The sequence below is a fragment of the Neoarius graeffei genome, chromosome 15 (genome assembly GCF_027579695.1).
Source record: "Neoarius graeffei isolate fNeoGra1 chromosome 15, fNeoGra1.pri, whole genome shotgun sequence".
Lineage (NCBI taxonomy): Eukaryota > Metazoa > Chordata > Actinopteri > Siluriformes > Ariidae > Neoarius > Neoarius graeffei.
In genome coordinates, this window is record NC_083583.1 from 38,052,214 (window position 1) to 38,078,736 (window position 26,523).

The 26,523-nt window shown below is 39.7% G+C and overlaps 1 protein-coding gene across 2 annotated transcripts in view; it reads left to right on the plus strand.

The window, feature by feature from the left end:
* Positions 1-26,523, plus strand: part of impact (impact RWD domain protein) — a 141,579-nt gene that overhangs the window by 40,959 nt on the left and 74,097 nt on the right. The gene's annotated exons all lie outside the window — the stretch shown is intronic.

Sequence of the window (26,523 nt, forward strand, 5' to 3'; positions counted from 1 at the left end):
ACAGTACTGTGCAAAAGTCTTAGTCACGTGTAAAGAAATGTTGTTGAACAAAAATGGCTTAAAAATAATGAAATGAAATGTTTCAACATTAAAAAAAAACTATAAACCGCAGTACACCATAATAAATGAAACAAAGTCAATATTTGGTGTGAGACGACCCTTTGCTTTAAAAAAAAATAGCAGTCTCAGGTATAATTAGTCCAATTCGATAAGGAAATGAGCTGTTGGTTTTACTGAGCATCTTGCAGAACCAGCCGCAGTTCTTCTGGACACTTTGTCACACTTGGTTCTCATTTTAATATTTAGTAATTCGTGTTTTTAAATATTTATATTAATTATATACAGTGCTGATGTATAATTACTCATAAAGCAATAAAACCACACAGAAAAAATAGTTTTCCAGTCTGTAAAAAGTTGTGTGCAATAAAGTAGAATGACACAGGAAAAAAGTATTGAACACAGTAAGAAATCCAACTGATTGCACTCATTAGTTCTCCTACCTGTGTTGATTAGAATCAGCTAGGTAAGTACATGTTGGTAGGTTAAAGTGCATATCACGGGTAAATTCAGGAGCAAGATCAATGTAATTCTCCTATTTTATATTAAACTTTGGTCAAATATCTGTAACATTCTGCATTCTCTGCCATTTTTTACCTTGCGCAATACCAGAAAAATTCAGTTGAAATCAAGCCATTTGAGGCGAATTGGTCCGCCTCTGAAAAAACTTGGCATTTGAATTTCCCGGCAAACATTGATTTTCGTGACGTCACGTGCGGGACGCCTCCCTCTGAATCCTACATTAGCACTGGTTTGTTTATGAGAAAACGACCTGGTGGTTTTCTGCAAATTTCTTCAACGTTATTGCGTAATTATTAAAATGGTTAACAGATGTATCGTAGGAGGGTGTAGCAACACCAATCTTGATGGGATTAGTACTCATCGTTTCTCAAAAGACCGGACAATGAGAGAGAAATGGGAGCGCTTGGTCTACACAGATTGTGCACTGAAACCGTGCAAAGCTCTCTCAGCCTGCTGGCGCTTCCGTAGGTGACGTCACGAATCTGGCTCCAGACTCCCTTGGGATTTTTCCAGATGCGTTTTGTAATTTTATTTTTTCTGCTGTAGACAGATGGCCTTGTGCAAAATTACCCTTATGGATGAGTGTGTAAAGGGACATACTTTCATATAAAAAACCACAAAATTGGTCCAGATTATGCACTTTAATACCTCCACACTTTGAGAAAGGGAAACCCACCTCTGAATACAAGTAAACAAATCATTTGGCACCAAGTGTTAGGACTGGGACTGTTTTGGCCTCTAGAGGCCGCTGTTATTTCCTTATCTTGTCATGTTTGTTTTGGCCTCTAGAGGCCGCCACTGTTTCTGTGTTGTGTTTTTGTCTTTCCATGTGCCTTGTGCCCCGCCTAGTCCTCATTATTGTCACCTGTGTCCTATTTAGTTTGTGTATATATACTTCCTCAGTTTAGCCTCTTGTCACGGAGTCTTTGTGCTGTTATGTTTAGCTCCAGTAACCTCTGTTCCGTGTTCCTTGCCTATGTCTTTGTGGTTTTTGTACTTTGCTTTCTTTTGGACTTTTTGGGACTTTGTATTTACCATTTTTGTATCTTCTGAGCGTGTGAATTTTTGCCTCTTCTTTTCTGGTTTTTTGACTCTTTATTTTGACTTTGAACTTTTTGGGTTTTTTTTCCCGGTTATCTTCTGAGCGTTTGGATTATACTTTTGTTTTTTGCCTTGGATTTTTAATATTGTAAATAAACTGTTTTTTCTACTCTACTTTCGCCTCACTCCTCTGCACTTGAGTCATTCCCCTGGTGGGCTAGTAGGGGTTTGCTGGATCACTACACCAGCGACCCGGGTTCGATTCCCAGCAAAACCCTAACACCAAGCTGTCACGCAAGAAACATCTCACCATGTGCTGAGGCAAAGAGCTCTCCCAAGACCTTCACAACAACGATGCTGAGCAGCACAGCAATGGTACTGGTTACAGATGGCTTTCTCAGCTCCTAAATGTTCTTATAAGCACCATTATGACCTTTATCTCCAAGTGGAAAGAACATCACTCAACCATCAACCAGCCACGCATAGGAGCTCCTCAAGAGATTTCCAACTGGGAAGTCAAAATATTAGTCAGAACAGTAGCCCAAGAGTTCAGGAAAGCTTGAAAAGCGTTCAAGAAAGAGCTGGAAGCAGTGGGTACAGTTATCACAAAGAAAACAATAGGCAGTGCATGCCAGGGTCTCGATTCTTCTTGATCACCCCAGAAGACTCCATTACTGAAGAAAAGGCATGTTGAAACTTGTTTGATGTTTATGTGCTACAGAACATTTGGAGACATCTGTAGATTACTGGGAGAATGTAGTGTACTCAGAAGAACACAAAAATCGAAATTTTCAAAGTATCATGTTTGGGTCTGCATATGACCCTAAAAATATTATACTTCCAATAAGATTCAGAGGTGAAAGCATCATGGTATGGGGCTGTTTCTCTTCTCATGGTACCAGTGGAATCCAAATTGTTGAAGGGAAAATGAATGGAATCATGTACTGGAAAAGTCTTGAGAAAGCATCTTGAAGCTGTCATTGCAAACAAAGACTTCAAGTATTAAATAAATTTCAGTTAGAGTGTTCAATACTTTTTTTCTCTGTTGCATTCATGGACTGGAATATTACTATTATTTATTATTACTGTTTATTAGCTCATCCGGCTGATAGGCGATGAGCTTATGCCATCATGTGTTGTCCGTTGTCCGGCATTGTCCACATTTCACGAAAATCTCTACTTCTCTCTCAATTCTTCACCGATTTTTATTCCTTTTGGCAGGAAGGTAGGTCTGCCTGGGGTGCATATAGCTTCTACCCAAATTTGCATAATTGCAATTAATAATGAAGATATGGAGTAATTAAGCCCTAATGAGCAGTTTCCACACAAATCGTTTCTTCACCGATTTTGATTCTTTCTGGCATGAAGATAGTGGTACCTAGGGTGCATATAACTTCTACCCAGATTTGCTTAATTACAATTATTAATGAAGCTATGGACTAATTAAGCCTTAATGAGCAGTTCAACAAAAATCGCTTCTTCTCAGTCAATTCCTCATCGTTTTGGAATCTTTCTGGCAAATAAGTCTGTATTCCTAGGGTGTATATAGCTTCTGTTTATAGTTTGTATATAGTTTGCAACATTTATTGCACAAGGTGGCCCACTTTAGATCATTCCTTCTGGACTAGACAGGGCCGGCATGAACTACGCCGTCATCAGTGGTCTCATTTCTATTTAATATTTTCTGTGTGGTTTTATTGTGTGAATACCACACAATATCTGCTCAACATTTCATGTGAACATCTGCCCTGGAAGTATGCTTAATAGAAAAATAGTTGATGTTTTAAAACGCTCATTTCCCCCACTGTATGTAATTAAATTCAGAAGTGGGATGCACTCCTTCATTTTGAGTGGATGTCGAAGTTAGACAGTACGAGGAGTGGTGACAGCATAGATTTGTTATTTAATCATTTATGACGTGATCTACCATCAGCTAATCTTATACAGTGCCTTGCAAAAGTATTCATACCCCTTGAACTTTTTCACATTTTTCCACCTTACAACCACGAACTTAAAAGTTTTTTATTGAGATTTTATGTGATAGACCAACACAGAGTAGCACATAATTGTGAAGTGAAACGAAAATGATAAATGGTCTTCAAAATTTTAAACAAATAAAAATCTGAAAACTGTGGTGTGCATTAGTATTCAGCCCCCTGTACTCTGATACCTCTAAATACAATCCAGTGCAATCAATTGCCTTCAGAAGTCATCTAATTAGTTAATAGAGTCCTACTGTGTGTAATTTACTCTCAGCATAAATACACTTGCTCTGTGAAGGCCTCAGTGGTTTGTTAGAGAACACTGAAGAACAAACAGCATCATGAAGACCAAAGAACTCACCAGACAGGTCAGGGATAAAGTTCTGGAGAAGTTTAAAGCAGGGTTAGGTTATAAAAAAAATATCCCAAGCTCTGAACATCTCAAGAAGCACTGTTCAATCCATCATTCAAAAATGGAAAAAGTATGGCACAACTGCAAACCTACCAAGACATGGCCGTCCACCTAAACTGACAGAGCGAGCAAGGAGAGCACTGGCCAGAGAAGCAACCAAGAGGCCCATGATCACTCTGGAGGAGCTGCAGAAATCCACAGCTCAGGTGGGAGAATCTGTGCACAGGACAACTATAAGTCATACACTCCACAAATCTGGCCTTTTTGGAAGAGTGGCAAGAAGAAAGCCATTGTTGAAAGACAGGCATAAGAAGTCCCATTTGCAGTTTGCCAGAAGCCATGTAGGGGACACAGCAAACATGTGGAAGAAGGTCCTTTGGTCAGATGAGGCCAAAGTTGAACTTTTTGGCCTAAATGCAAAGCGCTATGTGTGGCGGAAAACTAACACTGCTCATCACCCTGCACACACCATCCCCACTGTGAAATATGGTGGTGGCAGCATCATGCTATGGGGATGCTTTTCTTCAGCAGGGACAGGGAAGCTGGTCAGAGTTGATGGGAAGATGGATGGAGCTAAATACAGGGCAATCCTGGAAGAAAACCTGTTGGAGGCTGCAAAAGACTTGAGACTGGGAAGGAGATTCACCTTCCAGCAAGACAATGACCCTAAACATACAGCCAGAGCTACAATGGAATGGTTTAGATCAAAGAATATTCATGTGTTAGAATGGCCCAGTCAAAGTCCAGACCTAAATCCCATTGAGCATCTGTGGCAAGACTTGAAAATTGCTGTTCACAGACACTCTCCATCCAATCTGGCTGAGCTTGAGCTATTTTGCAAAGAAGAATGGGCAAAAATTTCAGTGTCTAGATGTGCAAAGCTGGTAGAGACATACCACAAAAGACTTGCAGTTGTAATTGCAGAAAAAGGTGGCTCTACAAAGTATTGACGCAGGGGGGCTGAATACTAATGCACATCACATTTTTCAGATTTTTATTTGTTTAAAATTTTGAAGACCATTTATCATTTTCGTTTCACTTCACAATTATGTGCTACTCTCTGTTGGTCTATCACATAAAATCTCAATAAAAAACTTTTAAGTTCATGGTTGTAAGGTGGAAAAATGTGAAAAAGTTCAAGGGGTATGAATACTTTTGCAAGGTACTGTAAATACCTTTATGACAGTCCTACTGAAAACTGATTAAAAGAACATTCTGGTAATAGCTGGAAATGAGTTTTATCCTATAAAAACAGATCTACACTTCATTTTCTTCTCCCATAGTACTTCATCAGCTATCACCTCCATATCCCTGAGATCAGAGTGTAGCTAGTTATTAGCTTTCAAACAGAACTGGGGGAAAATGTATGATTTTGGTGCATGTTTCTTACCTTAGCAGTTGGTAACCAATGTGATTTAAACAAGCTAAGGTAGGCATTCATTTGACATCTGGGGTAGTTAAATATGGAGAAATCATAATGATGACCTTTATTACAACATTATATGACATAGTGCATTTTACTGGAAAAAAAACAATGTTCTATGATGTACATAATCAACTGTACTGTGTGTGTGTGTGTGTGTGTGTGTGTGTGTGTGTTAGTTAGTTAGGCCCTGGGCACATTACAGGTCACAATGGGTTTGCGAATACTTTGCGATGAAAAATTGGTAGCATTGTTTCCAATTGTGTGATGCATGGTGAATGTTCTCCTCACAGGTGAGTTTTGGAATACTTGCCAAACCTCGGGGGAACCTTCGCTGAGCCTCTTGAGATGTATTTGTCTCAATTCCATGTCCCAGATGCTCGTGGGAACCTCATCAACACAGCGGCTCAGCACAGCCTAACCTTCGCTGAGACTTAAAAACTGCATTTACAATCGGGGATCCTTCGGAGCATGTTGTGCGCATGCTTGGGACCCAACCGTTATGGGAAACACCTGATTCTGATTTGAGCTCAATCAGCACGTGCATATAAGGACACTGTTTTCACAGACTTTGCAAGTGTTCTGTCAGGTATGCGGGCGGTAGACAGATGTAAGTGCAGGAGGTGTGTTTATTAGCAGGCATGATATTTACAAAAACAAAACACAAATGAAACCAAAAGCAAAACAGGAAGCAGTGTCATAAAGCAGAGTATTTGACCAGAGCCATAAACACTGCTGGAAATAAATGTGACCATGATGATGATACTTGACAAAGCCTCTGTGAAAACAGCGTCCTTATATGCACATGCTAATTGCGCTCAAATCAGCATTAGGTGTTTTCCATAACGGCTGGGTCCTGTGAGTGTGGTCTCTCGTGCGCGTGAAGGCATGACAGTCGAGTGTTCACCTGCTGTGTGACCACAACTTTTAGCTCACCTGTATATCACCATGCATCGTCAGCAAAACACCTCATTTTCATCAGTAACCCATTGCAAAGCATCCCAAGCTGTAGTGTGACTGTAGCTTTATGTTAACCATCTATAAGTAAGCATTTGGAACAGCTCTAAAATATTTCAGGATAGTTCAAGACCAAAATTCACCTATTTAGCTACACCCCTGGGTTGTACATGTAAACGATACAATTTTCAGTTTTCCTATATGTCATTTTTATCCCCCACTGGCCGAAAGGCCCAAAGAGGGATTATGTCGTGGTGATGTCCGTCCATACTGGGAAGGGTGCTCACCTTCTGAAATCAACTTCTCTCACAATTTTTGGAGGAATTTCACGAAACTTGGCAGGATTCTTTGTTATATGTTAGTAATATGCAGATTGTAATTTTGTTAAATTGGGTCACATTTTACCAGAGTTACAGCCCTTGATTAACAAAATTATACTTTGACAATTTCATGAGGGTGTGTTTTCCTTCTGAAATCAAGTCCTCTCACAATTTTTGGAGGAATTTCATGAAACTTGGCAAAAAGCATTGTTGTATGTCAGTAGTATGCATGTTGTTTTGTTCAATTCAGTCGCATTTTACCAGAGTTGTGGCCCTTGATTAACAACCTTGTACTTTCACAACTTCATGAAGGTGTGCTTGCCTTCTGACATCAACTCCTCTTACAATTTTTGGACAAATTTCTCGAAGCTTGGCAGAAGGCCTTGTTATATGACGGTAATACACATATTGCGATTTAATTTAGTTTGTGAAAATTTTACCAGAGTTTTGACCCTTGATTAAATAACTTGTACTTTGACAATTTCATGAGGGTGTACGTTCTTCTGAAACCAACTCCTCTTACAATTTGTGGAGCAAGTTTGGTGTGGAATTTCACCAAACTTGGCAAAAGGCCTTGTTACATGACAGTTATACACATAATTGAAATTTCATTTAATTTGAGCAAATTTTACCAGGTTATGCCCTTGATTATTAACAAACTTGTACTTTGGCAATTTCATCAAGGTGTGCTTGCTTTCTGAACTCAACTTCCCCCACAATTTTTATCCCCTGCTGGCTGAAAGGCCCAAAGGGGGATTGTGTCATGGTGGTGTCCGTCTGTCCCGGGAAGGGTACTCACTTTCTGAAATCAGCTCCTCTCACAATTTTTGGAGGAATTTCATGAAACTTGACAGGATTCTTTGTTAAATGTTGGTAATACACATATTGCCATTTTGTTCAATTCAGTCGCATTTTACCAGAGTTATGGCGTAGTTGCCAGTGGGGGATATTGTGCTCTTAGAGCATTCTTGTTGCACTTGGCATCTGCATTAGTTTCTGCAATGTAGAGGCTATATAGGCTTTAAAATGACATCTTATACTAGATAACAATTTCATGCATCTGGCATGCATAGTTGAAAAGTAATGACTTAGGGAATTTTATAACCTTTTCTGTAGCACTCATTTTTACAGGGCCACACCCCTTTTTTAAAGCCTTTATATCTCAGAAACTAATGCAGATACCTGAAATTTTGCACACTATGTATTGGGAATAATGACATTAATACTGAAAGTATGAAGCAGACCTAAGATGGTCACACAGGAATTTTTTAAATCTGGGGAGCTGAGGTGGATTTGCCCATTTAAGAATATGCACAGAGACTAAGCCTTTACTGTAAATGAAAGTATCTTGGGATTCCGGGCGGCATCAGATACAAACATTACCAGGAAATCAAAAATGGGTACACTGCCAAACTAATTAGTTTATTCAAATATATTAAACTCCCTTGGGTACATTTCTGTAAGGCATGACTGAGTCAGCAGTCATACTGAGCGTCCTCTGTGAGAAATGGAAATGTGATGAAGTGAAATTTCACAAGTGAGTCATTTTCATTCTGTCCCTTATTTAAATTATTGATTGCTGCATTTTAATTATCCAGAAAACCTGTCATCGTTTAGTCATCCCTAAATACATCATGACTTTAATTTGAATTTGATTGAAGTTTATTCTCAGGATATTTGTACACAGTTATTAATTCTTTGAAATGCTGTGTATTCATTATAATGACATTAAAACAGAGTTAAAAAAAACCCCTACAGATTCAGCTATAAATTGTAAGAAACAAATATTATATTTGCAACCTACAGACACTGGAAGGACAGGAACATACCTTTTAAGCCAGAAGAGTTCAGTGATTTCAGTTAATCAGTAAAATATTATTAATTCCAGAAAGCCATTTTCATTAGCTTAAGTTTTATATTAAGCACATGATTTTGATGCTAAAACATCCAGTACATTACATATCAGTCAGATTAGAGAAGGTAATCCGACATTGATAGCTGATATTAAGTCATACTTTTTTTCATATTGACAGATAAATTTTATCGCATTTTTACATTTGGACACACAAGCTACACCTCCATCACCAGGACTGACAGACATGGAGGTCAGACCTTCTTTAGCTTTATTGGCAGATATACAGAACATGCCTCCTTCAATATGTCTGACATCACAGAAGCCACACCTTAGCATCACTGACAGGCACAGATACCAGGCCTTCTTTACTGAGGCTGACCATCATCGTAACCCCACCTTCTTTAGCTTTATTGACAACTACATAGGCCACATCATCTTCACTGGGGCTGACCGGTACAGAAGTCATAATTGTCTTACTAGGATTGATGTGCACACAGGCAACACCATCACATGACTGACAGGTACAGAAGCCATAGTCAAGCAAAAAGGTCATGCCTCTTTAACTGGGATAGGCAAGAATAAAGGCCACGCCTCCTTAAAGAAAATATCTCGCAAATAAACAAATTGAGCTAAAAGTCAGTCTTTGTCTGTCCTTGATAAAAAAAAAAGTTGCATGTTGAATTTGTTCTTCATAATATAACCACTAAAGTGATAAAAATAGACGGGACTATTTCTTGTCAGGGGCGGCATGGTGGTGTAGTGGTTAGCGCTGTCGCCTCACAGCAAGAAGGTCCGGGTTCGAGCCCCGTGGCCGGCAAGGGCCTTTCTGTGCGGAGTTTGCATGTTCTCCCCGTGTCTGCGTGGGTTTCCTCTGGGTGCTCCGGTTTCCCCCACAGTCCAAAGACATGCAGGTTAGGTTAACTGGTGACTCTAAATTGACCGTAGGTGTGAATGGTTGTTTGTGTCTATGTGTCAGCCCTGTGATGACCTGGCGACATGTCCAGGGTGTACCCCGCCTTTCGCCCGTAGTCAGCTGGGATAGGCTCCAGCTTGCCTGCGACCCTGTAGAACAGGATAAAGCGGCTAGAGATAATGAGATGAGATGAGATTTCTTGTCAGGGAGGCCACCATAACTCCATTGTGAGTGACGTCATTTTCCGCAAGCACAGTGGAGGTGTACAACTGCATGCTATACTAGACTATAGTATAATATTATGGTCTAGCGTGACTTCTCGGTCAATTTGTTTGCATTTCTTCACGAAAATGATGGCAATGCAGTATTAGAAAAGGAATCAAAATAAAGTAGTGGCTAGTTTATTGCCTGTTTATTTAAAAAAATTTACCTGCTTATCTTCCATCTGTTTGATGCATGGCACGGTATGCTGTCGTGCTGCCGGTGTCGATGTTTTGTGGTAAAACAAAGTCAGGCTCTCATCTGGCTTCAGTTGTCATTTCTGCCTCGTGGCTTGCTTCTTCCCAGTGATTTTTTTTTTCATACAAGTTCTCCACAAACAATCTTCTATAAAAATGCTCACTGCACAATTTGCTGTTTTTTCTAGGAGTAAAGTTTTCTCGCTTTACTTGATGAAGCCAAATGTCTTGGCTAGTTCAAAGGATAGCCATGCCATGACAGTCCATAGTCGTTACATGCCACAATACAAAATCTTCCTTGGTCTTCTTTACCTACAAGTTGTGACACGAAAAAATCCCCAAAGCTGTAATTCATGAACGGTCCACTCCACATATGATCTGTCAGTCTCCGTTTGATCACAAAACAATAAAGGTTTACCGAATCAACATGTCCGCACCTTCAAATCAATATTGGTGTGCCCTGCTGCCAATTTTCTGAATCGAGCCGAAAAGTTTGTCTACTCCGCCAGCACCACTTGTGATTTAAAAATCACATGATTGCATTCCTGCATGCTGATTGTCCAAAGCTCGAATGGTGGTGTTTTACCTATCAGTATCCCCCAATCAGCGCGCAGGCCGGAATGAAGAAGACATGCGGAATCCTACATCACGCAGCATCACCCTCGTTTTCGTCTCCTAATACATCCATGTATCTGGCTTATCCAGTATGGCCGCACCCAGGGAAATGGCCCAACGGACTGATGTTACAACTTTAACATGTTTTTTAAGCTAAAGTCCACTTGATTTTTTTTTAGTCTAGAACATCTTGTATCAATGTATAATGATGACATTTCATAACCCTGTAATTTCAAAAATTCCTGGTCAATCGCTAGGATTGATAGGAACAGAGGCGTCATTTCTTTCAGTGTGATTGACAGGCACAGATGCCACACCTTCTTTACCTGACAATCATAGAGACCATGCCTCCTGGACTGAAAGGGACAGAAACCACGCCTCCTTTCATGTTCTGGGATGCAACATGAAACAGTAACCAAAAAATAAATTTAAGAAACTTCTAATCTTAGATTTCTAAGATTAAAGGAGATACGCAGAGCCATGGCCTCACTTTTTGTTTATAAATGCCTTGAGACCTCAAGAATGGCACAGGAGTAGTTTTAAACGTTAACAATAAATCTAATATAGTAATTTTTATGATTAAAATGATTCATATACAGGTGCTGGTCATATAATTAGAATATCATGAAAAAGTTGATTTATTTCAGTAATTCCACTCAAAAAGTGAAACTTGTATATTACATTCATTCATTACACACAGACTGATATATTTCAAATGTTTATTTCTTTTAATTTTGATGATTTATAACTGACAACTAATGAAAATCCCAAATTGAGTATCTCAGAAAATTAGAATATTACTTAAGAGCAATACAAAAAATGGATTTTTAGAAATGTTGGCCAACTGAAAAGTATGAACATGAAAAGTATGAGCATGTACAGCACTCAATACTTAGTTGGGGCTCCTTTTGCCTGAATTACTGCAGCAATGCGGCGTGGCATGGAGTCGATCAGTCTGTGGCACTGCTCAGGTGTTATGAGAGCCCAGGTTGCTCTGATAGTGGCCTTCAGCTCTTCTGCATTGTTGGGTCTGGCATATCGCATCTTCCTCTTCACAATACCCCAGAGATTTTCTATGGGGTTAAGGTCAGGCGAGTTTGCTGGCCATTTAAGAACAGGGATACCATGGTCCTTAAACCAGGTACTGGTAGCTTTGGCACTGGTGCAGGTACCAAGTCCTGTTGGAAAATGAAATCTGCATCTCCATAAAGTTGGTCAGCAGCAGGAAGCATGAAGTGCTCTAAAACTTCCTGGTAGACGGCTGCGTTGACCTTGGACCTCAGAAAACACAGTGGACCAACACCAGCAGATGACATGGCACCCCAAACCATCACTGACTGTGGAAACTTTACACTGGACCTCAAGCAACGTGGATTCTGTGCCTCTCCTCTCTTCCTCCAGACTCTGGGACCTTGATTTCCAAAGGAAATGCAAAATTTACTTTCATCAGAGAACATAACTTTGGACCACTCAGCAGCAGTCCAGTCCTTTTTGTCTTTAGCCCAGGCGAGACGCTTCTGACGCTGTCTCTTGTTCAAGAGTGGCTTGACACCAGGAATGCGACAGCTGAAACCCATGTCTTGCATACGTCTGTGCGTGGTGGTTCTTGAAGCACTGACTCCAGCTGCAGTCCACTCTTTGTGAATCTCCCCCACATTTTTGAATGGGTTTTGTTTCACAATCCTCTCCAGGGTGCGGTTATCCCTATTGCTTATACACTTTTTTCTACCACATCTTTTCCTTCCCTTCACCTCTCTATTAATGTGCTTGGACACGGAGCTCTGTGAACAGCCAGCCTCTTTAGCAATGACCTTTTGCGTCTTGCCCTCCTTGTGCAAGGTGTCAACGGTCACCTTTTGGACAACTGTCGAGTCAGCAGTCTTCCCCATGATTGTGTCACCTATAGAACGAGACTGAGAGACCATTTAAAGGCCTTTGCAGGTGTTTTGAGTTAATCAGCTGATTAGAGTGCGGCACCAGGCGTCTTCAATATTGAACCTTTTCACAATATTCTAATTTTCCGAGATACTGAATTTGGGATTTTCATTAGTTGTCAGTTATAATCATCAAAATTAAAAGAAATAAACACTTGAAATACATCAGTCTGTGTGTAATGAATGAATATAATATACAAGTTTCACTTTTTGAATGGAATTACTGAAATAAATCAACTTTTTCATGATATTCTAATTATATGACCAGCACCTGTAGGTAGCGGTCTGAGTGAATGACCTTGACACCTGTGACGTCACAGCAGGATGTCTATCAATCTCATTGCCATTTCCGCTATAGTAAAACACAGAGCTAACTGCAACTTCGAGCTTCCATTTTGAGCTAATTTATCGCCATGCCACATAGACGTGTTGCTGGCCAGTACAGCAACATGACAGAAGGTGGATTTATGTTGCATTCATGGCCCAAGAACGTTCAGACTGCAAAGATTTGAACGCGTTTTGCGAGATGTTCACGGGCACATTGGGCGCCTAAAAAGTGGTCTCTCCCCTGCTCTGTACATTGTACTGAAGACTTGTACGAGACCACTGATCTGTTGAGGAGCGTTGGCTATAAGCCTGTATTAAAAGAGGGTGCAGTACCAACAATTAAAGGAAAAGAAAACTACAAGAAATGGAAAGAAAGTTCAGTTGCACCAGTTTTCCTGGAGTGTGAGCGAAGGGTTGTTGCTAAAACCTGGGACAGGACGGGACCTCCCCGCGGTTGTTGCTAAAACCGGTGACGTCCGGTCCCGTCCCAGGTTTTAGTAATTGCCTGAGCCGAGCAGTAATGGCGGAGTACTCGGTATGGAGAAAATGGAGAATGAGTGGACCAGCCGTCTGATTTCTCCACTGGATATGCTTACCTCAGCAGCAATATCTCACCCTTGCATGGAAGAAGCGAATGAACGGAGAACTGAAAGTCAGATTATTTCAAAACAATCGGCCTTCAAGAAGCGAGAACATAGACGGGTAAGCTGCGACTCTCATTTGGATACAAAACAACAACACTCGTTGTTTACCTGCATTTAGATTAATACATGTACCGTACAGTGAAACCTCGATATTAAGACCACCATTGGGACCAGGTCGAAGTGGTCTTAATATTGAGTTGGCAAGATATACTGACAGTTGCTGAGCTGTTGCATAGCAACGTGCATGCATGATGTTCTTAATACTGTTGTATTACATGTAATAAATTTATGAACTAGTTTATTGTATTTCATTGATAAATGATTAAATCAACAAGCTAAATTTAAACAAAAGTATAGCATGTGTGGTTTGTGTGTCTAGCAAGTACAAATGTACATGTAATACAACATGTAAAAAACAATATAACTAAGTTTTCATTTAAACTTTTAATAAACTTGTAATAGAATTAATCATAATTAAAACCATACCATTTTTAAATGTAAACCATACAGCAAACTTACACAAGTCATTGAAACAAGAAATTGAAATTTCGTTCTGAGTACTCTTTCATAATTAGGCCACACCAATTTAATTAGTTGGTTCTCGGAATCGCCGCTTGAAAAAAAAATGCAAAATGAAAAAAAAAATCGAAATCAAACTCCCGCCAACAGAAAAGGTCACGTGACGTGAGGTCACATGACGCCGAAAACCAATCAAATCGCCCCTTTCACTTTAGATAAAGATTTATGGAAGAAACATGCCTGTGGAGGGGAATCCTACAAAGCCTGTGTTTATGATTGTTAGGATATTCAGCGAACAGAAGCATAAAATCTTTGACAGGTATGTTGAAATTCTGTTTACTGGTTTGCCTGTATTGTTTGGTCTATTTCCACCGCTAATTTTACCATCAGAGCATTTTTTAAATTTTATTTTTATTTCGCCTGCTCGCTTCATATTTTTCCTGAAAAAATCCGAGAACCAACTAATTAAATTGGTGTGGCCTTATGACACTTTTAACAATGAACTTTTTCTATTTAAATCGATCTACTAAAGCTCACTTTACACCTCGTTGCATAGATTACCTGCGTTTTGCCAATTCCAAGCTTTTCTGTTAGCTAACGCTGACTTTTACCCGCACTTTCATTAATCAGCTCAATTTTTCTTTCAAAGACAACTCATTTACGTTTTCTACTCATTGTTGTACAAGTCGATCTTAATTTTGCAGCATGACGTAAAAAATTTTGCGGCATAACGTAAACCAGATGTCGTGAAAGCTCTTGTGCCCCGTGTTTTGACATGACGGGGGGGCGCCCGTATTTTCGAGGTTTAATTACATTGATTTTCAACAGATGGGACCGAAATTAATGGTCGTAATACGCAATATTGAGGTGGTCGCATTATTGAAGGCCGCGACCAATGAAATATATAAGCAAGCAATCGGGAATTTGTAATTTTGAGGTGGTCGTAATTTTGAAGTGGTCGTAACATGAGGTTTCACTGTAACTTGTATTGTGTGTTTAAGTTACCGGTATAAGATTATTTAATTTGCTTCAGAATGTGATCGTCTCAGTTCATCTGATTATTTAATTAGCCTTTTATGTTTTATCAGTGAAAATGCATGCATGTACATGTATGTTGCATAAGTTATAACACCTATCCTGTTTTAATGAGAGTCAACCCACAATCAATGAAGTCAAATCAGTCTTAGTTGAGCAAGTCGGTAACAGTATTTCTTACTTTCACCGTAAATGTTTATTTATATGACTTTGGTCTATGGCTGTCAAAGGCCTCGGCCTTAAAACTGGTTACCGCTGTGACGTCACGCACTCAGGGCTGGCTGGCTCAGCGGGGCAGCTCGAATACCAACTTTGCGGTCAATTTTAATTCCCATTTATGCAGCATACAAGAGTCAAGGATGGAGATACTATCCACTCAGAAATGTATTTAAAAATAAAGGTTCTGCGTATCTCCTTTAAAGATGTGATTCTTCAACAGGAAATGATGTCCTTTGCTTTCTGAATTATTTTTTCCCAGCAATTGCTTATAATTTCTTTAATTGCTTATCTTTTTTATTATATTTGATATTGGTTAGCGCTGTCGCCTCACAGCAAGAAGGTCCAGGTTCGAGCCCCGTGGCCGGCGAGGCCCTTTCTGTGCGGAGTTTGCATGTTCTCCCCGTGTCTGCGTGGGTTTCCTCCGGGTGCTCCGGTTTCCCCCACAGTCCAAAGACATGCAGGTTAGGTTAACTGGTGACTCTAAATTGACCATAGGTGTGAATGTGAGTGTGAATGGTTGTCTGTGTCTATGTGTCAGCCCTGTGATGACCTGGCGACTTGTCCAGGGTGTACCCCGCCTTTCGCCCGTAGTCAGCTGGGATAGGCTCCAGCTTGCCTGCGACCCTGTAGAACAGGATAAAGCGGCTACAGATAATGAGAATGAGATGATATTCAGAAATGCATTCTCAGGCTTGTGTCACACACAGTGTTGATGCTGCTGTATTAGTCAGGAAATAATGATTGCCAGGAACATTCAGATTGGTTTAATAAAGTTTACAGGTTGTTGCACAGCAGAAAGCTTTGAACCTGGAATGCAAATGTTGTCTCCAGAGTTAACATTCGCCTGACGCTTGCTGGTTTTCCTTTAATTCTCGTACAGTTGTTTTGTGCTACTGTTCCATATGGCCTGCTATAAATTCCACTCATTTGATCCTTCATTAGTTAATCTAATTCTGTAGCAACTGTTGCTATGAATCAGTCTGTTCAGCGGTTATAAAAGCAGACCATAAATGCTCAAAGCCTTTTCTCTTTATTTCTCTTTTTCTGTATTGGAAATGTTCTGTTGTAATACTGTTATAGGTTATTTTTTATTTTCTTAAATTGATGTTAAGGTTTGTTTTTATGTAACAACTATAGTTTTAACCCTGTCTTACAAAAATCATTTAAAAACATATCCAGATTTTTTTTAGATGGCTTTTTTATTATTGAAAATTGCATGCCATAAGAATTTTGACTTTTGCAATACATCTCTCTCTATATCATATGGCTCCTAAACGAGCTGCTGTGGTCTTTTTGAAAGCACACCACTCTCTGCGATCTTCTTCCATCTTTGACGCCTCCGCCAGGCTTTTTTGTGTCCACCTAGTGATGTCTTGTTGCCATGTTTGTGTGGGTCTGCCTCTTCGTCTCTTTCCAGGTGCTTTTTCTTGGATGATGACTTTCTCTAGTCCTTCATGTCGGATGGCATGGCTGAAAAACCCCATCTTTCTTTTCGCAATTTGTTCTCAGAGCATCATCTTGGTATTCAACGTTTCTAGAATCCAAACATTGGTTCGGTGCTCTCTCCATGAGGTTCTAAGCAAGCGCCTGTATGCCCACATCTCAAATGCATCTATCTTCTCAATTTGCTTGGTCATTGCCCATCATTTGCATCCATGATTGGCAATAGTAAATGCGGTTGCTCTGTGAGTGGTAAAAGAGAGCAACTGGACTTGCTTGAAGATTCTTGAAGACATTTCACCTCTCATCCGAAAGGCTTCTTCAGTTCTGTCTGACTAATAGGGAGTATCAGGTATTTATCCTCTCATGGACGAAAAGCAATCCTAAGGTGTCGTTGAGTCATCCTGTTGGTGTGGGTCACTGAGGGCTGGGTGTGAATGGCCTAGAGTGTCATTGGAGTGATCAGTGGGTTGTTGGTTCTCTCTTGCCCCTTTTCCACCAAAGCAGTTCCAGGGCTGGTTCGGGGCCAGTGCTTAGTTTGGAACCGGGTTTTCTGTTTCCACTGACAAAGAACTGGCTCTGGGGCCAGAAAAACCGGTTCCAGGCTAGCACCAACTCTCTGCTGGGCCAGAGGAAAGAACCGCTTACGTCAGCAGGGGGGCAGAGTTGTTAAGACCAACAACAATAACAAGACCGCGAAAGATCGCCATTTTTAAGCGACGAGAAGCAGCAGCTGTACAAACGCGAAGTCATCCATTATTATTATTATTGTTGTTGCTGCTGCTGCTTCTTCCGTGTTGTTTTTGCTTCGATATTCGCACCAAGGTTTATACAAACGTAGTGACGTAATGACGTATACAACGAAGTAACTGACGTATACAGCGACGTAACTGACGTATACAGCGACATAATGACGTGTCTTCCCTTAGCACCGCGAGCTACGGAAAAGCAAACTGGTTCTCAGCTGGCTCGCAAGTTGAACGAGTTGTGAACCAGCACCAGCACTGGCCCCGAACCAGCCCTGGAACTGATTTGGTGGAAAAGGGGTATCTGTCAAGAATCTTGAAGCAAGTCCAGTTGCTCTCTTTTACCACCCACAGTTTACTATGACCTGGATGACTGAGAATCTTCACAGACATGCGGTTGCTCTGATAATTTTGAGCTTTAAGTTGTTACTGATTGCTTGGCTCTTTCAGATGGTGCATATGCTTTGAATTTTATTCTTCGCAATGACGAGCCTTCTAATTACTTCCTGCTTACGCTTTACCTCGGTGTTAATAGTTGAGCCCAGGTAAACAAATTCTTCTATTTCTTCTACTGTAACTCCTAAGTTGATGTTGGTTCTGCCATCTCTGTTTGGGTCAATTACAATTATCTTAGTCTTTCTGGTGTTTAAGAGCAGGCCTTTCTCTTCACTAACTTTTTTGATTTTCTTTATAAGCTCCATAAGATCTTCTTTGGAGGTGCAGATTAGTGTAGTGTCCTCTGCAAATCGCAAATTATTTAGTCGCAATACATCACTTACATTAAAAAGTAAATGGATTGGCATGCATAGGAATACCATGAGGTTAATAAAAATTTCTCAGTTAAAAAAAAAGTCTTCCAAAAAATTAACTTCAAATTTATAGAAAATATAATTCATAAATAGTAATTATTTAACTGTATTCTTGACATGTACTGAATTTGTTAAATTTATGCAGTTTAGGACTGTTGCATTATGCAACTGTTTTCAGAGGTTGTTTTATTTTTTTAAAAGCTAAATTAACGTTTGTAAAGTTACACCTGAGATACTGTATGCTGCATTGAGAATGGCAAATAGTCTCGACTGCAACAGAAATCACAATAATAATTTTAAGTTAATTTACAGTAATGGTCTCAGGTGATTAGAGGGTGATTAACAGCTTATCCTTCCCTAAAAACAGCATTAGATTGACTGTAAATAAGTGTGGACACTGTGCATGAAAGGACTAAAAGGCTTAAGATTCTCTGTAGAAATTCTCTCTTGCAGTGTACTCCATCGCAACTAAACTATCCTTTTTAGGTTAATCAAAAGTAAACCTTTGACACAATTGACTTTCTGTTGGGGATTTTATGTACATGATCTGGGTTTGCAGGTCTCTGGGAGATATACCGTATATACAACCCCGATTCCAAAAAAGTTGGGACAAAGAACAAATTGTAAATAAAAACAGAGTGTAACAAGTCTCAAAAACTGATATTGTATTCACAATAGAACACAGACAACATATCAAATGTCGAAAGTGAGACATTTTGAAATTTCATGCCAAATATTGACTCATTTGAAATTTCATGATAGCAACACATCTCAAAAAAGTTGGGACAGGGGCAATAAGAGGCTGGAAAAGTTAAAGGTACAAAAAAGGAACAGCTGGAGGACCAAATTGCAACTCATTAGGTCAGTTGGCAATAGGTCATTAACATGACTGGGTATAAAAAGAGCATCTTGGAGTGGCAGCGGCTCTCAGAAGTAAAGATGGGAAGAGGATCACCAATCCCCCTAATTCTGCACCGACAAATAGTGGAGCAATATCAGAAAGGAGTTCGACAGTGTAAAATTGCAAAGAGTTTGAACATATCATCATCTACAGTGCATAATATCATCAAAAGATTCAGAGAATCTGGAAGAATCTCTGTGCGTAAGGGTCAAGGCCGGAAAACCATACTGGGTGCCCGTGATCTTCGGGCCCTTAGACGGCACTGCATCACATACAGGCATGCTTCTGTATTGGAAATCACAAAATGGGCTCAGGAATATTTCCAGAGAACATTATCTGTGAACACAATTCACCGTGCCATCCGCCGTTGCCAGCTAAAACTCTATAGTTCGAAGAAGAAGCCGTACCTAAACATGATCCAGAAGCGCAGACGTCTTCTCTGGGCCAAGGCTCATTTAAAATGGACTGTGGCAAAGTGGAAAACTGTTCTGTGGTCAGATGAATCAAAATTTGAAGTTCTTTATGGAAATCAGGGACACCGTGTCATTCGGACTAAAGAGGAGAAGGACACCCCAAGTTGTTATCAGCGCTCAGTTCAGAAGCCTGCATCTCTGATGGTATGGGGTTGCATTAGTGCGTGTGGCATGGGCAGCTTACACATCTGGAAAGACACCATCAATGCTGAAAGGTATATCCAGGTTCTAGAGCAACATATGCTCCCATCCAGACGACGTCTCTTTCAGGGAAGACCTTGCATTTTCCAACATGACAATGCCAAACCACATACTGCATCAATTACAGCATCATGGCTGCGTAGAAGAAGGGTCCGGGTACTGAACTGGCCAGCCTGCAGTCCAGATCTTTCACCCATAGAAAACATTTGGTGCATCATAAAACGGAAGATACGACAAAAAAGACCTAAGATAGTTGAGCAACTAGAATCCTACATTAGACAAGAATGGGTTAACATTCCTATCCCTAAACTTGAGCAACTTGTCTCCTCAGTCCCCAGACGTTTACAGACTGTTGTAAAGAGAAAAGGGGATGTCTCACAGTGGTAAACATGGCCTTGTCCCAACTTTTTTGAGATGTGTTGTTGTCATGAAATTTAAAATCACCTCATTTTTCTCTTTAAATGATACATTTTCTCAGTTTAAACATTTGATATGTCATCTATGTTCTATTCTGAATAAAACATGGAATTTTGAAACTTCCACATCATTGCATTCCATTTTTATTTACAATTTGTACTTTGTCCCAACTTTTTTGGAATCGGGGTTGTATAAATAACACATACACGCAATATAGTGGAGCCTCACAAATAAACTGCACGTTTTTCTGACTTAGCAAATATATTTTCTATTTTTTTTATTGTCACTATTTTGTACTGTTATGTGTTAGACCTTATTATTGTTTTAATTAGTATGTGTGTGTATCGTAGCAGTTAGTGTGTTTTAAAAAAAAAACTATATGAATGTAGAGTACATTGATCAGTGAAGAGTTTGGTTACAAAATGTGATAAGCACCATTTTCAAAAATTTAAGGTCCAACCAAAAGACGTTTGCCATTGGATCACTATTCAAAGGTCCAAAATCAATTTTATGTAAAACACAGGGATGAGAGTTTTCCGCTTTTCGGCGGATTTCCGCTTTTTCTGAGTAAAAATCGACCTTTTTATATTATGCCAAATCCGTTGAGAATTTTTTTTTCATTTATTGAGGGGGTTGGGGTATGTTCCTTCGTGATACTCAAGCGTAATTCATTCCTACGACGATGTTACATATTTACATTTTCGCCATCTTTAGTCTCGCTAAGTCTCATGGTAGAATACGTGTTATCTACAATGTAATTGGCCAAAACATCGATGGCAAGAGCATGATAGCCAATCATAACAGTTCTTACAAAAGTACCCACATCCGTTCTATTTTATCGAATCTTGCAACTTGCACATGTTCATCGTCTCTGCTCTTCAAAAATACGTTTCTCTTTCATCTATCGTTCTATCTATCATGTATATGATAGTCAGTAAATCTGAATTAATGCTGACAGTTTTGAAAACTTAAATATTTCAAAAGACTTTTTGAAGAAATCATATGCAACTAATGAGGACATAGGGAGAAAAGGTCAGTCACCCTAAGAAATTTTATTTAATATATGAACATTTTGATAATTAATAGAACTTAAGTTTAATGTGAATTTAGTTTGTCATTTTTGTTGATCATGAATTATAACCATACCCTTGAATGTAGAATGTGATTTTATTTTGAATTCAAACAATATTCCTATTGATTTGAAACATATTTTCATGTAAATATATAAAAAAGGCAACAGATATTTTTTTTATCTAATACAGCTCAGATTGCAGGAAAAGTGGTTTGTAAGGCCTTATTTTTAAAAATTTTATTTTGAATTCAAACAATACTCCTATTGATTTGATACACATTTTCATGTAAATATATAAAAAAGACAACAGATATTTTTTATCTACTACAGCTCAGATTGCAGGAAAAGTGTTTTGTAAGGCCTTATTTTTCAAAATTTTCCTGGGGGGGTATCCCTCCCCGTTGGCTTCGGGCACCTTCGGCGCCCTCGCATACCTTTATCTTGTTTTTTGCTTTTTTGATGACCACCCACTCTCATCCCTGAAAACACGATATCCGTCACATTTCTCTGCATTGTATATCCCCTTTCTTTCCAAAACATGACAAACACCAGGACTGATTTTCCACAGAATGCAGTATTGCTACTTGACCAATCACAGCACACCATTCAAATACAGAAGCAGTAATGGCAGCTCCCACGGGCTGTCAGTCTCCTGGAGAATCCTTGTCTTTTTAGAGAGATTTTGAACAAAATAAATGAATAACTTTGATGGAATCAAACATTTCTTATCTTAATTATTTGTTATTATTCCAATAATGTAGTCCAATGTTATTTTCTACTTTGAGTACACCCGATTCCTCCTGGAATCTCGATATGCCACTTAACGTATATATATTTAGGCACTGCCTAAAAGTGGAGCTCCTGATGAGTGTAAAATGTGTTAGTAAATAATCCCATGTTATTTTTGAAAAAACAAATTAAAAATAAGCGCTGGATTAAAAGCTCATCTATCTTATGTAAATAAAGATACAAATTTTATTGTCCGGTGGTTAAGTGTTTATGAGATGCGTTGCTTTGCACCTATGATCAGATTCCCTGTGGTTGCAAAAGCCATCAAAAATCAGGTCAATGATTTTACCATATTCTCTGAAGCATGGAGCTGTGCTTTGTGCCCGAGGAGCTCAGCTATGAATTTAACTGCACATGCTTACAAGATGTCCAGACTTGTAAATTTATTGTTCAGAAAAAGGTTTCCACGTAAACATCTGACTGGGCCTATTAACATTCCTCAGAGCTTTCTACATAGAATAGATTGGGGCTTGGAGACGACGAGATGAATGTAATTTGAGAAAATCTGTGGTCTAGTAGAAGAGGTGGCCCAAGTTCAGAGGCTGTCATACATGTAGATCAACTTTACTTCTTGTTTTATATTAAAGTTTCAAACAGAAAATAGTAGTTTTCACGCTACCAATTTTTTGGTAAAGAGAATACCCCCCAGTTTATCACAGTGGATTTATCGCATTTTTGAACCAAACTTTAGTGTTTTGCCTTTTTCATTCATATTAGCTTATATTTTCTTATATTTAGTGAAGCATCTAGAACATTTATAAATTGCGCAGTAATCTCCCAGCTCTCTGAATATCTCATTTATTTCCATGTTTATAGCTGAAATCTGTTTTCTTGGCTCTTTACCTGGTTTACGCCCCACTGGGCCCTACGCCAAAGCTACAGTGTATATGATTTTATTTGTTGAAAAAAAAATATGATTAATGAGTCAGGAGAGGAAAAAATGTAATATCATGATGTTCCTGAGCTGAGTTGAATCCCCCTGACATTCCTGTAGTAACAGCTGTAATAGCTCTGTTGTAATAGCTGTCATCATTGTCAGCTGTCTATCGCTAGTGCAGAAACGCAAATGGGCTGCAAGGTCCACACCAGAGCGACAGAGTCACCCACAGCGGTGGCACGAATGGCTTGGCTGAGCCACCACGGAATGTCTGGCCTCGTGAGCTCTCGCATACTATTCTCCTCTCCTAACGAAGTGCCTTGCACAGTAAGGTAAGAAAAACGATGTCATGCCCCCATCGTGTTGTCTCTCTGGACCTCCAGACCTATGCCAAATGGTGCACAAAAGTGCCACAGACCTGACAGGTATGGAAGTTGCTCCTCAGTGACAACTGACTTGCTGAGTGATGCCATCCATTGGTCATTTGAGTGGCTCTTCCGCATGCCATCTGGTGATGTGCCATTGACCCTGTTGGGTTCATCTGCCACGTTGCACCGAAAAGTGCCCTGCTGACAGCGCCTTATTGTAACAGCTGTAACAGCTCTGTGTCAGCAGTGGAATTGGCTGGAAATGTGTTATACGCCAACTCAGGTATGTCAAACATAATCCCTCTCTAATTTCAGACATAATTGCTTATGTGCTGAGGTTTTTTTAATGTTCCCACACTGTACTCCTCACAGGAGCATAGTGTGGGGGTTGCTTTTTTTCTCCTCCCCTCTCCTCATGTTACTCTGTATTTTTTTCTTTTCATCCCTGTCTTCCTGTCCTGTATGTGTGTATGTAAGGACAGGTTGATGGTTAATTTCGCTGGTACTTGTGACTAGTGATAATAAAGGGTTCATTAATTCATTCATTCATCATAAAAGGAGTCTGGCTATACTTGGGCATGGGCTCAGGTAGAGGCATGGGCACAGACATGGACCTGGGCTCAGACATGGGCAGAGATTCCGGTATGGATTTGGGGCTTCAGGCAAGGACTCAGGCATAGGTATATCGCTCTCACACAGTTTAGCTGGCAGAGTGACAGCATCATCCTCAAAGCCAGGAGGTGAAGCGACAATGTCCTCCCCAAAGCCAGGAGATGGAGCAAAGAAATGACGTTCTTTCTGAAGCCAAATGGCAGAACAAAGATCTCGTTCTTGCAGTCAGGAAACAGAGTGATGACATCCTCTTAGAAGGTGGAGTGAACCTCTCGTACTTACAGTCAGGAAGTGGAGTGACAATGTTCTCTTCAAAGCCAGGCACGCTGCTCAGCACTTGGAGCAAGGGAGAGTTCAGAACAGTTGCACAATTAAATATATATGTCATTGTGCACAATTTATCAGACTTTCAGAATAGGAACCAAATGAACCATACAACCTTCTTGGCTAATTCTAGGCAAAAAAGTCAGTATATCACAAAAGATATAAAATATAGCATAATATAGTTGGCATTCATTCCAACAGTGTGAAAATGTGAATTAATTAAAAAATTGTTGGGTTTTGATCAATTAAAAAGACTTGCATGTTTAAATGTCAGTACTCTTTCACGTTCACTCAAGTACATTTTTGGCTCCATATTTTTGAGTGGAATTAATTTGGACACAGTACCAATACTTTTACTCAGCTGCAGGTTCTTTGTTCTCTTTCCACCCCTGCTAGTCTGACATTGTTTGTTTGTGCCTGAAGTTGTGGTTTGGTTTCTTTTTTGACACATCTGACCTAGCATATGACGTATGCTTACAAATTTCCCGCAAAATCCGACCTGACACCACTGACACACAAGTCGCTGTGAATTACTATTACGGGATTGTCAGGGTGACTCACAGTAGTTCACAAATATTTTATTATAAAGATTTTTTTTTCTCCTCTATCTCAGTAATTTTGGTTTATTTTAACCAAAAAAAATCCGATATAATTTAACGTTTAACCAACTGATAAAATACTGGGAATCTATTTGTAGTGCAGCCATTTGAACATTTGCCTTTCCAGAAGCATGTGTTTTGATCGTCCTTTCCTTCCTTTGAAAATTATATTCCTCCATTGTATATTCTGTTGTAAGCTGTTTTAAGAGCTTGAAGTTTGGAGAAAATGATGACCAAGGTTGTTTTGAACAGTTTTTCATAATTTTTTCATAATTTTTTTAGATATTTTAATATTCAAATCCAGTTTTATGGTACAAAACAGCAGTTGGTACGAACAAAAGAAAAGCTGAAAAAACCTGACATACTTCAAGCTGCCCTTTTCTATTGACTAACACAGATCTAATCGTGGTCGATGAAAGGCCTTGTCAAGTCCGGTTAATCTTTTTCAGCCCTCTCAATGCCTCTGTGATATGGGTGGCAAGTTCAAGATCAATCTGTATCCCCTTTCTGTTCTGCTTTCCTCCAGCACCAGACAAAATCCTCCAGTTCTTTTCCACACCAGATAGTGATTTTGGTTTTATTAAATGGTTTGGCTTTAGTGCTTGGCCAGCCCAGCCTTTTTAAAGATCTCACACACTTCATTAGCAAGTGAATATGGTAGAACAAAATAAATAAATAAATAAATAGATAGATAGATAGATAATAGATAAAACCTCACACAAGTGAGTACATTTTAGAGTCCCCCCCCCCTTTTTTTTCCCCTTAAACAAGCAATAAGTATTTGGGTATGGATAGGGCCTGATATTTTCCTAATTTTTTTTATCCAATTCAATTGACAAAAGTTTTATGAAGTCTACAACAGCTAACTAAAATGAGCTTAAATGACTGAGACTAATGCTATGGTGTGGGCCGCTAGCTGAGTCGACAAGTGCCATGGTGATGCTTTTTGACAATTTTTAGTTGGATTTAATGTTGTGGACTCTCACATCATCAAGTCCGTCAACTGCATTTTTTGCACGTTCTTGCCATGTTACTTTTCTTGGTTTTTATCGTTTGTTATTACAGCCATGTAGTTGACCAGTCTTTTCAATTTTTCTTTTCACTGCCTGCAATTATCCATCCATCCATTGTCTGTAGCCGCTTATCCTGTCCTACAGGGTCGCAGGCAAGCTGGAGCCTATCCCAGCTGACTATGGGCGAGAGGCGGTGTACACCCTGGACAAGTCGCCAGGTCATCACAGGGCTGACACATAGACACAGACAACCATTCACACTCACGTTCACACCTACGGTCAATTTAGAGTCACCAGTTAGCCTAACCTGCATGTCTTTGGACTGTGGGGGAAACCGGAGCACCCGGAGGAAACCCATGCAGACACGGGGAGAACATGCAAACTCCGCACAGAAAGGCCCTCGCCGGCCACGGGGCTCGAACCCGGACCTTCTTGCTGTGAGGTGACAGTGCTAACCACCACACCACCGTGCCACCCCTGCCTACAATTAGTGCCATAGAAATGACCATATCAGAATACTTTAATAATCCCAAGGGGAAATTGAGCACATATGGCGTTTTATTGTGCAGATTTGTTTGCGTAAAATACAAAATGGCAGTTGGATTGAAAGGAAGAAGAGCAACATTGAAAAGCCTTGAGATGCACCAAG